Source organism: Loxodonta africana, chromosome 19 (assembly GCF_030014295.1).
Source record: "Loxodonta africana isolate mLoxAfr1 chromosome 19, mLoxAfr1.hap2, whole genome shotgun sequence".
Lineage (NCBI taxonomy): Eukaryota > Metazoa > Chordata > Mammalia > Proboscidea > Elephantidae > Loxodonta > Loxodonta africana.
This window is the reverse complement of record NC_087360.1, coordinates 73915688-73929492: the sequence shown is the minus strand read 5'-3', so window position 1 is coordinate 73929492 and position 13805 is coordinate 73915688. Positions and strand designations below refer to the sequence as shown.

The window sequence follows — 13805 nt, the reverse complement described above, 5'->3', positions numbered from 1 at the left end:
AAATTTATATTGCCTCATTAACTAAATATTTAAACATATAAGTGTTAAGAATTAGTCATTAAACTGAAATTATATTAGAATTTAAATTATTGTCCTTTAGCTTAGAAGTTAATAGCAAGGTATTTTCTGCATATTAAAAAAAAACTACCAAAATTTTCTATGCAGAGACCAATTAGGGTAAGGATCCATGTTATCTGATGAATCAAAATTAAAGCGGGGGGGTATTCACTAAGTAGGTAGTAGACAAGGATCAATTTTGGTTAAGGGAAGGTCAACACACAATAAGGGGGAAGTCAGTACAACTGGACCAAAACAAAAGCTAAGAAGTTTCCCAAAAATATCCAAGCACTTTGAGGGACAGAGTGACTGGGGCTGGAGCCTGAGGACCATAGTTTCAGGAGATGTCCAGGTCAATTGCAATAACAAAAATTAATAAGAAAATGTTCTACATCTCACTTTGGTGATTGGCCTCTGGGGTCTTAAAAACTTCTAGCAGCCATCTAAGATGCTTCAGTTGGTCCCATCCCACTTGAAGGAAAGGAGAATGGATAACACCAAAGACAGGAAAATATAAGCCCAAGAGACCAAAGGGCCACATGAACCAGAGACTCCATCAGCCCGAGACAAGAAGAACTAGATGGTGCCCAGCTACAACTGATGACTGCCTGATGAGGAACACAACAGAGAGTCCTGGACAGAGCAGGAGAAAAGTGTGGAGCAGAACTCAAATTCACATAAGAAGACCAGTCTTAATGGTCTGACAGAGACTTGAGGAACCCCCGAAACTATGGCCTCTGGACGCTCTGTTAACCCAAAACTAAAAGCATTCTCAAAGCCCACTCTTCAGACAAAGATTAGACAGGACTAGAAAACAAAAGTAATACATATGAGGAATGTGCTTCTTAGTTTAATCAGATACACAAGAGCAAATGAGCGGTTCCTGTCCGAAGGCAAGATAAGAAGGCAAGAAGGGACACGAACTGATCAAATGGATGCAAGGAACCCCAGGGTGGAAGGGAGGAGTGTGCTGTCATATTGTGGTGATTGAAACTGATGTCACAAAGCAACAGGTGTATAAAGTTTTGTATGAGAAATTAACTGGAGCTGTGAACTTTCACCTAAAGTACAATAAAAATAAATAAATAAATAAATAAAATTCAGACTGTTACTGGTGTCAGCATGTGTAGTTTAGAGAAAGGAAGTGAGATAGGATTGAGGAGTGAGTGGGGAGAAATTGTGGGCAAGTATTCAGGATGTTTTGATATGGACAGGGAAAGATTAGTCAGGTAGTTTGCCTGGGATTAACCCTAGTTCAGATAAAGACATCCCCCCGGTTTTAAAGTGTCGCCCAATAGCCTTTGGGAATAAAAACTCTGCCAGCTTGTCTTTCGGACTAGGAAATACTCAGTCCTAATATCTCTCTTGCTTGTTGTTGCCAGAAGCACTAGAGAAGCCCAGGATGTCTTGCACCTGGTGATATTCAATCTGATCTCAGTTGGGACGGAAGAATTACCTTGAACCCTGAGTTCCTCTTGTTTATAACTCAGCTTAATGCAAATTTTCTTGGCTTTTGTGACACCAAGTAAATTTGTTTTTTTCCTTCCTTTATACATTTTTTTAATTCTGTTTTCTTTCTTGGCTCCTCGTTCCCTTGCCTCCCAAAACAAGATGTTCCTTCAGATTCAGCTCTCAGCCTCATGATCTACTTTCTGTAAACTCCATTTCTCTCCGCCTCACCTGCACCTGCCTTATTCTGCAGGTGATGTTTATTCCTACAAGAAATAGTTCGCCTCAGTCTGGAAACTCCTAAAATTATACTTTCTATTGAGTCTTCACACCTGAGTTTACTTGACTCATTTATTTCAAATTTAACTTGAACTTTTGTCTCTACATGACGCTATGTGCTTATAATAATTTTCATCTTATACCCCTCCCTTCCATGGCCCCTCAGTTCCCCTTACACTTAATGCAACTTCAAGGAGACAGAGGCTAGTCCTCCCCCCACCCCACCCCGTCTTCCCTTCAATATTGCAGCACCTAGCTTATATCTAGCGCATAATCAGTTTCCTGTCTTCATTTTTCTAGTCATTCAAGCTTAATAAAAGCACTGGCTTATCTCAAATCTGTCTCTCCCCATCCATCTCTACTGCCTCAATTCAAATCCAAGTTCTTGCCTATTCAGGCCCAAATTATTTTCATAGTTTATGGCCCGCTTTTGTGAATTTAGACTTTTTACTCTTTCTTTTAATCAAAAGGTAACTGTTGTAATGAATTTGGGGAGGCATCCTTCAATACTCTTCTTCAAAAATATATGAAATATAGTAGAGTTTATATATATATATAAAACCCACTTCTGTCGAGTTGGTCTGGCTCATGGTGAACATATAGAACAGAGTAGAACTGTCCCATAGTGTTTCCAAGGCTGTAAATCTTTACAGAAGCAGACTGCCACATCTTTCTAATGTGGACTGGCTGGTGGATTCAAACTGCCGACCTTTCAGTTATCAACTAAGTTCTTTTTTTTTCTTTTTTAAAATAATTTTTATTGAGCTTTAAGTGAACGTTTACAAATCAAGTCAGTCTGTCACGTATAAGCTTATATACACCTTACTCCATACCCCCACTTACTCTCCCCCTAATGAGTCAGCCCTTCCAGTCTATCATTTCGTGACAATTTTGCCAGTTTCTAACCCTCTCTACCCTCCTATCTCCCCTCCAGACAGGAGATGCCAACACAGTCTCAAGTGTCCACCTCATACAAGTAGCTCACTCTTCATCAGCATCTCTCTCCAACTCATTGTCCAGTCCCTACCATGTCTGATGAGTTGTCTTCAGGAATGGTTCCTGTCCTGGGCCAACAGAAGGTTTGGGGACCATGACCAGTGGGATTCCTCTAGTCTCAGTCAGACCATTAAGTCTGGTCTTTTTATGAGAATTTGGGGTCTGCATCCCACTGATCTCCTGCTCCCTCAGGGGTTCTCTGTTGTGCTCCCTGTCAGGGCAGTGATCAGCTGTGGCCAGGCACCATCTAGTTCTTCTGGTCTCAGGATGATGTAAGTCTCTGGTTCACGTGGCCCTTTCTGTCTCTTGGGCTCATAGTTATCGTGTGACCTTGGTGTTCTTCATTCTCCTTTGATCCAGGTGGGTTGAGACCCATTGATGCAACTAGATGGCCGCTTGTTAGCATTTAAGACCCCAGGTGCCACATTTCAAAGTGGGATGCAGAATGTTTTCATAATAGTATTATTTTGCCAATTGACCTAGAAGTTCCCTTAAGGCATAGTCCCCAACCCCCGCCCTTGCTCCGCTGACCTTTGAAGCATTCTCAGCTGAGTTCTTTAACCACTGTACCACCAGGGCTCCGTATATATATGGTGAATAAGGAAGACCAAAGAACTGATGCCTTTGAGTTGTGATATTGGTGAAGAATATTCAATACACCATAGACTGCCGAAAGAAGGAACAAATCTGTCTCGGAAGAAGTACAGCCAGAATGCTCCTTAGAAGCAAGGATGGTGAGACTGCGTCTCACACAATTTGAACATGTTATCAAGAGGGACCCGGCCCTGGAGAAAGACATTATGCTTCTTAAAGTGGAGGGTCAACGAAAAAGGAAGACCCTCAACAGATGGATTGACACAGTGGCTGCAACAATGGGCTCAAGCATAGCAATGATTGAGAGAAGGCATAGGACCAGGCAGTGTTTTCTTCTGTTGTACATAGGGTCCTTATGAGACCTAACCAACTCAATGGCACCTAACAACAACAACAATAACATGTATTTATGTATGTATGTATATATATACATATATATATACATATATATGTATATATATACATAAATATATATAAAATATGGATTTTTAGTGTAGAAGTCCCTGGGTGTTGACAATTGGTAAGTGCTCAGCTACTAGCTGAAAAATTCACAATCCAAACCAGCCTAGAAATGCCTTGGAAAAAATGCCTGGCACATCTGCTTCCTAAAGGTCACAGCTGTGAAAACCTTATGGAGCAGTTCTACTCTGCAACACATAGCATCACCATGAGTCAGAATTGATTCAGTGTCAACTGGTATTACCTTAATGGACTTTTCCACAAGCATCTTTATTCATTTATTAATATAATTTAAATATGTTCATGTAAATAAATCAAATTTGTAAACTGTGGCTTAAAATTTCATAATCAGTTATACCACATTTATTTATCCACGTCTCTGTAGCTGTATATTAGGGTTGTTTCTGTTTTCTTCAAATTGCAAACCATTTTTCGAGCACCTTCTGGGGCATACCTACACGTGACCTGCCTGTGTTTTTCTGGAAATTTCTCTGAAATAAGATAGACTTATTTTCACTGTTGATAGATGCAACCAACTTGCTTTCCTGACAGACTATTCCAAATATAACCCTACCCACAGTGTGAGAACTTTCCTCCCGAAACTCAAGAACACTTGATAATAACAGACTTTAAACTGTTTGCCAATCTGGTGGACAAAAAAGTACTTTTAGCTCATTACTTTGAAATTTTTCATCTCCTCAGTAACAGAGGGATCGTACCTGCTGTAGGTTAAATTTTCTCCCCTTAAAAGTTATGTTGAGGTCCTAACACCCGGTACCTGTTAATGTTACATTGTTTGGAAATAGTGTCTTTGCAGATGGATTCAATTAACATAAGGTAATACTGGAATAGAGTGGGCCCTAATCCAATATGATTAGTGTCCTCATGTGAAGAGAAGAAACACAAAGCCAGACAGATGCAGGGGAAGATGGCCTTGTGTAGACACAGAAGAAGATGGCCCTGTGAAGACAGACACAGAGGAAGACGGCCCTGTGAGGACAGACACAGAGAAAGACGGCCACGTGAGGACAGACACAGAGGTAGACGGCCGTGTGAAGACAGGCACAGAGGAAGACGGCCACATGAGGACAGACACAGAGGAAGACGGCTGTGTGAGGAGACACAGAGGAAGATGGCTGCGTGAAGACAGCGGCAAAAATTGGAATTTTGCTGCCACGAGCCAAAGAACGCCTGGGTTACCAGAAGCAGGAGGTTGTCCGGAAGGTTCTTCCCCTAGAGACTGGAGGAAGTATGGCCTGTTGTCACCTTGATTTTGGACTTACAGCTTCTAGAACAGTAAGGGAATATATTTCTTTTGTTTTAAACAACCCAGTTTGTGGTAACTTGTACCAGCACCCATAGGAGACCAGTGCAGTATTATGTCTAGTTTATTGTCCATTTTTATTTCTGCTCCTTTGGGTCGTCTGTTTATGTTCTTTTTCTCTTCTTACTATTTTTACATGCTTCCACCATTGTGTCTGGCCTGTACAGTGAGACAAAATTTCAGAGTACTTTGTTTTATTCTGGAAACCCTATGGGGCACTTCTACTCTGTCCTATAGGGTTGCTATGAGTTGGAATTGTCTCTTCTTAGCTTTAGAGTAATTGTTGACTTTTTGTCTCATATAAATAGTTTTTTAATGGAGGACTATATTCACGGAAAATATCCTTAAAAAAATATGGAACGTTTCACGAATTTGCATGTCATCCTTGTGCAGGGGCCTTGCTAATCTTCTCTGTACCATTCTAATTTTAGTATTTATTTCTAAAATAATAAGACAACCAATGGGGACTTAATTTTATTATTACTGACTAACCTCATAACCTATTTAATAGCAATAAATTTAATTTGAGCAGATTTCAAGTGTCATTTTCTCTCTCATGCTAGTCGTACACATGCAAGGCACATGGATGTCTTCTCAGTTGTTTGAAAAGATTCACTAGTAAACAAAATTATTTGCCTATATTTGATTTAAAGTGAGGACCTCAGAGGGACAGTTCAAAACACTGTTATTCATTAACTAAACATGATTGGCAGAAATGATTTTTACAAGCAAGTTCTGAGATAATGTCAGTTACTTTCTCTTTGATCCTCCTCTTCCTCTCTTACCCTTTACATAGTTAAAATTCTCCAGGTTTGATGAAATAGACAACATATAAAGTCTTTTTAAATTGTTTTAGAAAAAGTTTTAAAAACATAATAATGTCACAACTCAAAATGACTACTTTTCAGTCACAATAAGTTTGAGATAAAATTAACAAGTTGAACTTTGAGTCGTTTCTAAATGTATTTTAAGGAATTTGTATATTTTAAAATGAATATGCTAGTTTTGTTATTCTACATCACAGTTTATTAACAGGAAAAAAATGTAAGTAAATGTCAGTGGCAAGAAATTGATTGAAAAAATATATATATATATATATTTCCCCAGGGAACAATATAATGAGAAGTTGAATGCAATTAGTTTGTCACTAATTTCTTGGAAACCCTGGTGGCATAGCAGCTAAGAGCTACGGCTGCTAACCAAAAGGTTGGCAGTTTGAATCCACCAGGTGCTCCTTGGAAACCCTATGGGGTAGCTGTACTCTGTCCTCTAGGGTTGCTATGAGTTGGAATCGACTCAGTGACAACGGGTTTGCTTTTTGTTTGTTTTAATCTATAATTAAGCAGATGAGTTTAGGCTTGCACTCCAGAACCTCATATACTAGAGGATTATTATTTACTCACTTCCTCAATGATAGACTTTAGAATTCCAAAGGAACCAAGCTGCCAACTGGCGGTGATAAATCTGTGGTTTTCTGGATGTTGGATGGTTGGATGGTTGGATGGATGGATGGATGGGTGGATGGGTGGATGGGTGGATGGATGGACGCGAGACAGATAAGTAGGTAGATTGACTGAAGCATTTTGTAAAATAGCATGTATTAGATAAGTTTCCCCCCAGAGGAAAATTTCTTCGATTCTTTATTAGAGTAATCAGCATTACATTCTTTATTAAGAAGTTGTAGATGAGCAAACTCATCTTACAATATATTTGATTTTCCAGAGAGTGTGGTCATACAAGTATGCTATTAGAAATTTAAAAAATAAAATAAAAATAGTGCTGACATTTTAAAATTCTAGTAAAAAACAGTGTTCTAAAAACTATCATGTTCTTACAAGAAAAATGTTGGAAAACATAAAATACACTTTCACAAAGTGGGTGAAAGGAACTCAGAATGACACGGGAGGCACGGATTTCTTCCAAAAAGGATTTTTGTTTGTAAATAGAAAAGAAGCAGCAAGATTTCTGTTTATTCTCTAGGAGAATACATGCCAGACACTTAGAGAAATTGTCAGGACTCAAAAAAAAAAAGTTAATACCCCTGAAAAATGAACTTTATTCTCAGTATAAGTTGAATGAATTTTAATAAAAAAAAATACTTTCATTAAAGAATATACAATGCCGATTTACACTACCATCTACTTATATTTTACGACCAGTCATTATCCCAAATAACTCTAACAATACACCTGCGCTGTAGACCTTATCCATATTTTACAAATGTGAAAACTGAGGCTAAACAACTTGCTCATATTCATATAAACACTAATTTGTGGATTTGGAATATCATTCTAGCTTTATCTAATTAAGAGGAGAATCCTTAGCTTTTATACACATTCCCAAGATAAAACTAAAAATCAAAAGAGACTCTGTCCATAATCTGAAAGATATTTGAACAAGCCAGTAAATCAAATTGAAAAGAATAACAGAGCATAGTTTATTGTCTATATTATTCCATGAGTATTCTGACTTTCTTGGTGAAAAAGTAACCTAAAATCCTTTGTGTTACAATCTTTTTATTTTCCTTGTGGTTGTTAACATGAAATCCTATTCTATCCGGCTTTTGCCATCATTTCCCATATAATCATGCATGCGTTCATAAGCCTCCTTGTTCCAGAAAGGTGCTGAAATACCCTGTAAAATTATATTGTTGCTGCTGTTGTTAGGTGCCATCGAGTCAGTTCCAACTCTTAGCGACCCTATGCACAACAGAACGAGACACTGCCCGGTCCTGCGCCATCCTTACAATCGTTGTTATGCTTGAGCTCATTGTTGCAGCCACTGTGTCAATCCACCTCATTGAGGGTCTTCCTCTTTTCCGCTGACCCTGTACTCTGCCAAGCATGATGTCCCTCTCCAGGGACTGATCCCTCCTGACTACATGTCCAAAGTATGAAAGACACAGTCTCACCATCCTTGCCTCTAAGGAGCATTCTGGCAGTACTTCTTCCAAGACAGATTTGTTTGTTCTTTTGGCAGTTCATGGTATATTCAATATTATCTGCCAACACCACAATTCAAAGGTGTCAACTCTTCTTCGGTCCTACTTATTCATTGCCCAGCTTTCACATGCATATGATGCAATTGAAAATATCACGGCTTGGGTCAGGCGCACCTTAGTCTTCAGGGTGACATCTTTGCTCTTCAACATTTTGAAGAGGTCCTTTGCAACAGATTTATCCAATGCAATGCATCTTTTGATGTCTTGACTACTGCTTCCATGGCTGTTGATTGTGGATCCAAGTAAAATGAAATCCTTGACAACTTCAATCTTTTCTCCGTTTATCATGATGTTGCTCATTAGTCCAGTTGTGAGGATTTTTGTTTTCTTTATGTTGAGGTGTAATCCATACTGAAGGCTGTGGTCTTTGATCTTCAAGTAAGAGCTTTAAGTCCTTTTCACTTTCAGCAAGCAAGGTTGTTTCATCTGCATAATGCAGGTTGTTAATGAGTCTTCCTCCAATCCTGATGCTCCATTCTTTTTCTTATAGTCCAGCTTCTCGGATTATTTGTTCAGCATACAGATTAAATAGGTATGGTGAAAGAATACAACCCTGATGCACACCTGTCCTGACTTTAAACCAATCAGTATCCCCTCCTTCCGTCCGAACAACTGCCTCTTGATCTATGTAAAGGTTTCTTATGAGCACAATTAAGTGTTCTGGAATTCCCATTCTTCGCAGTGTTATCCATAGCCTGTTATGATCCACACAGTCGAATGCCTTTGCATAGTCAATAAAACACAGGTAAACATCCTTCTGGTATTCTCTGCTTTCAGCCAGGATTCATCTGACATCCACAATGATATCCCTGGTTCCATGTCCTCTTCTGAAACCGGCCTGAATTTCTGGCAGTTCCCCGTTGATATACTGCTGCAGCCGTTTTTGAATGATCTTCAGCAAAGTTTTGCTTGCATATGATATTAATGATATTGTTCTATAATTTCCACATTTGGTTGGATCACCTTTCTCGGGAATAGGCATATATATGGATCACTTCTAGTCAGTTGGCCAGGAAGCTGTCTTCCATATTTCTTGGCATAGACGAGTGAGCACCTCCAGCTCTGCATCTGTTTGTTGAAACATCTCAATTGATATTCCATCAATTCTTGGAGCCTTGTTTTTCGCCAATGTCTTCAGAGCAGCTTGGACTTCTTCCTTCTGTTCCATCAGTTCCTGATCATATGCCACCTCTTAAAATGGTTGAATATCGACTAATTCTTTTGGTATAATGATTCTCTGTATTCCTTCCATCTTCTTTTGATGCCTCCTGTGTTGTTTAATATTTTCCCCATGGAATCCTTCACTATTGCAACTCAAGGCTTGAATTTTTTCTTTAGTTCTTTCAGCTTGAGAAACGCCGAGCGTGTTCTTACCTTTTGGTTTTCCATTTCCAGCTCTTTGCACATGTCATTATAATACTTTACTTTGTCTTCTCGAGAGGCCCTTTGAAATCTTCTGTTCAGTTCTTTTACTTCATCAATTCTTCCTTTTGCTTTAGCTGCTCAACGCTCAAAAGCAAGTTTTAGAGTCTCCTCTGACATCCATCTTGGTCTTTTCTTTCTTTCCTGTCTTTTCAGTGACCTCTTGCTTTCTTCATGGATGACGTCCTTGATGTCATTCCACAACTCGTCTGGTCTTCAGTCACTAGTGTTCAATGCATCAAATCTATTTTTGAGATGGTCTCTAAATTCAGGTGGGATATACTCAAGGTCATATTTTGGCTCTCGTGGACTTGCTCTGATTTTCTTCAGTTTCAGCTTGAACTTGCATATGAGCAATTGATGGTCTGTTCCACAGTTGGCCCCTGGCCTTGTTCTGACTGATGATATTGAGCTTTTCCATTGTCTCTTTCCCCAGATGTAGTCAATTTGATTTCTGTGTGTTCTACCTGGCGAGGTCTATGTGTATAATAGTCGCCGTTTATGTTGGTGAAAGAAGGTATTTGCAATGAAGAATTCGTTGGTCTTGCAAAATTCTATCATCTGATCTCCAGCATTGTTTCTATCACCAAGGCCATATTTTCCAACTACTGATCCTTCTTCTTTGTTTCCATCTTTCACATTCCAATCGCCAGTAATTATCAATGCATCTTGATTGCATGTTTGATCAATTTCAGACTGTAGCAGCTGATAAAAATCTTCTATTTCTTCATCTTTGGCCCTAGTGGTTGGTGCATAACATTGAATAATAGTCATATTAACTGGTCTTCTTTGTAGGCGCATGGATATTATCCTATCACTGACAGCGCTGTACTTCAGGATAGATCTTGAAATGTTCTTTTTGACAATGAATGCAACACCATTCCTCTTCGAGTTGTCATTCCCAGCATAGTAGACTATGTGATTGTCCAATTCAAAATGGCCAATACCAGTCCATTTCAGCTCACTAGTGCCTAGGATATTGATGTTTATGCATTCCATTTCATTTTTGACTATTTCCAATTTTCCTATATTCATACTTTGTACATTCCATGTTCTGATTATTAATGGATGTTTGCAGCTGTTTCTTCTCATTTTGAGTCATAGCACATCAGCAGATGAAGGTCCCAAAAGCTTTACTCCATCCACGTCATTAAGGTCGACTCTACTTTGAGAAGACAGCTCTTCCCTGGTCATCTTTTGAGTGCCTTCCAACCTGGGGGGCTTATCTTCCAGCACTATATCAGACAATGTTCTGCTGCTATTCATAAGGCTTTCACTGGCTAACGCTTTGCAGAAGTAGACTGCCGGGTCCTTCTTCCTAGTCTGTCTTAGTCTGGAACCTCAGCTGAACCCTGTCCTCCATGGGTGACCCTGCTGGTATCTCAATACTGGTGGCATAGCTTCCAGCATCACAGCAACACACAAGCCCCCACAGTGCGACAAACTGACAGACACGTGGTGAGTAAAATTGTATAGCAAGATTAAATTAAAGTTTAAAATTGACAGTGAAGCAATTACATCTGTGAGAAAATAAGGGTAAGAGAAGATGAAGACAAGACTCAGGTTGATGATCAAACTGTGAGCAGAAAAATCCTATGCATGCTCAAAAATAAAAAAAAAAAAAATTTGTTTCCATTGAGTTGATTCCGACTCATAGTGACCCTAAAGGACAAAGTAGAACTGCCCCTTAGGGTTTCCAAGGAGTGCCTCGTGGATTCAAACTGCTGACTTTTGGTTAGCAGCCGTAGCTCTTAACCCTGTGCCACCAGGGTTTACTATGCATGCTAAAAAAAAAAAAAAAAAATGCTAGAGTAGGTCAAAAACATTAAGATTCTAACAGCCAACACAAAGAAGGAAACCCGGCCATGTACACACACCACACTGTTCATGAAGACTTGGGCATTGTTGTCCATCAGGCAGTTGCTCAGATTAAGTTCAAATATGAAATTACAGCAAGGCCTGATTTCCCATACTAGTAAGAACATAATTGTCTTATAGATGGTTAGGAAAACCTGGTGGCGTAGTGGTTAAGAGCTATGGCTGCTAACAAAAAGGTCAGCAGTTCGAATCCACCAGGCTGTCCTTGGAAACTTTATGGGTCAATTCTACTCTGTCCTATAGAGTCGCTATGAGTCGGCATCGACTTGATGGCAATGGGTTTGGTTTTTGGGTTTTTATAGATGGTTAATTGGAGTCCTGATGATGTAGAGGTTAAGAGATATGGCTGCTAACCAAAAGATTGGCAGTTTGAACCCACCAGTTGCTCCTCGGAAACCCTATGGGGCAGTTCTACTCTGTTCTGTAGGGTTGCTAGGAGTCGGAATCAACTTGACAGCAATGGGTTTATTTTTTGTTTTTGTTTTTTGTAGATGGTTAAGAGCTAATACTTTTATTTTGATAGCCAGACTTGCTAGGTTTCAGAGTAATAGCTAGGTGTGAAAATTAAAAAGCGGGAAAGTGATATATACCTAAATTAAAGGCCAGTAGAAAAATATTATGGCAGTGTGACTAGGCAGAGTCAAGGTTAATAGCAGAAGGTAATTGAGAGGTCTGACCCTACAGACACATACAAATTAGCAATGAGAACCTCAGGTTTTATGTGATACAGAAGAGCCCTCCAAAATATTAGCAGGGGATATTTTTAAAGCAGCTGTAACCATATGACCCAACTTAATCATTAAAAATTTCAGTAAAAGACCTTTAAGCTGTGCGACAATTAAAAATGTAAATTCTCGTATGCTCTTGCCTAAGGTCATGTCTCCCGGGAAGTAGACTGTGAGATGGAGATTTTTGAGTTTGAGATTATAGGAGCGTGCCTTCAAGATAGTACCTGTGGGTGAATGGAAAAAATAGGGAGGGACACAGGGAGGAGTTGCATTGTCATGAAGTTGTAACAAAGTCCTTGGCTCTCCTACATGGAGCCCTGGAGCAGGGATGTTGGAGTGTCACTCCTTGAAGCCACAGGGCCAGGACTTTATTTCCTGACATGTAGCAGTCCCTGGGTGTGCATTAGCCAGAGGAATGGAGCATGCCATACTCAGCTTCAGTTTCAGACAATTCCTGGAGAGTCAGCAGTCACCAACACTCCAGCAATGAGGGCAATAACTGCTTCAATTTCAAAGAGATAATCTGCATAACATACACAGTATTCACTATAACTCACTTTTAAAGTCATTGAAAAAGTGTGTTGGGTTAAAAAAATGGAAATTAATTAGTTTACTATTTAGGGTGGTTGATTATTAAGCTAGTTAAGCAATTAGAATAGTTTACAAAAAAGATGACTTTTGTTCTGGAAGAATTCTCTAAATTTCTTCTGTTGGTCAGCATTCATAAGGTGATGTCTTACAAAGCTATCCGTGGTGTATAGTCATTAATTACACTGTTAGGTTGGCACAATAAAATGTTAATTTTTCCACTCCCTAGAGATGGGCAGAGAAAAGGAATATGCAACCCTTTGGACTAAATGGAGTTTCATTAACAAAAAAGATTAAAATATACTGGTCTGCATCTCTGTTCAGGCCTGGTGAAAGAATAAGACGGCGGCGGGGAGGCGGGGGGAGTCCTCTGAGTCTAATACCTAGAAATAAATCAAGTATAAAAAGAAAAAAAAAATTGACTGCATCACAAGTAAGGAAAGAAAGTCTCCAATATAAAAAATGGAGTTAACTGGAAACCAGAGCCAGAAGCCCTTGCGCTGCCTCCGTGGTGGTGTAATACCCATCGGGTGACGGAGGAAAGGCTGTGGGTCTCCATGAAGCAGGAGAATAACGCAGACATCCCTGCATGAAGTAAGAGCCCTCAGAGGGCTACATGTCTAAGTGAAAAATATGAACCAGGAAAAAGAAATCCACAAACCAGTTCAAGGGGACCACAAAGAAGCTTGATGCATATCTGCCTGGATAAAGAAAAGTATAAAACCCAAATCATCGCTGTGGAGCCTGTTCCAACTCATAGTGACCCTATAGGACAGAGTAGAAATGCCCCATAGAGTTCCAAGGCTATAATCTTTACTGAAGCAGAGTGCCACGTCTTCTGTGGAGTGGCTGGTGGGTTTGAACTGTAAACCTTTTAGTTAGCAGCTGAGTGCTTAACCATTGTGCCAACAGGGCTCCTAAAGAAAAGTATAAAACCTCTGGGACTCAATTGGGGTTTTCGGTTTCCATATTAGAGTACCCACCATAGACTCCCAGCTCACTCTTACTCACCGTCCTCACCGCACACATC

At 39.6% G+C, this 13805-nt stretch overlaps 1 protein-coding gene and 1 pseudogene across 3 annotated transcripts in view; one reads left to right on the top strand and one right to left on the bottom strand.

The window, feature by feature from the left end:
- The window catches only part of SGCZ (sarcoglycan zeta), a 354876-nt gene that overhangs the window by 156460 nt on the left and 184611 nt on the right, over positions 1–13805 (top strand). The window lies entirely within an intron of this gene.
- LOC111751324 (U6 spliceosomal RNA) lies at positions 5507–5607 on the bottom strand (annotated as a pseudogene).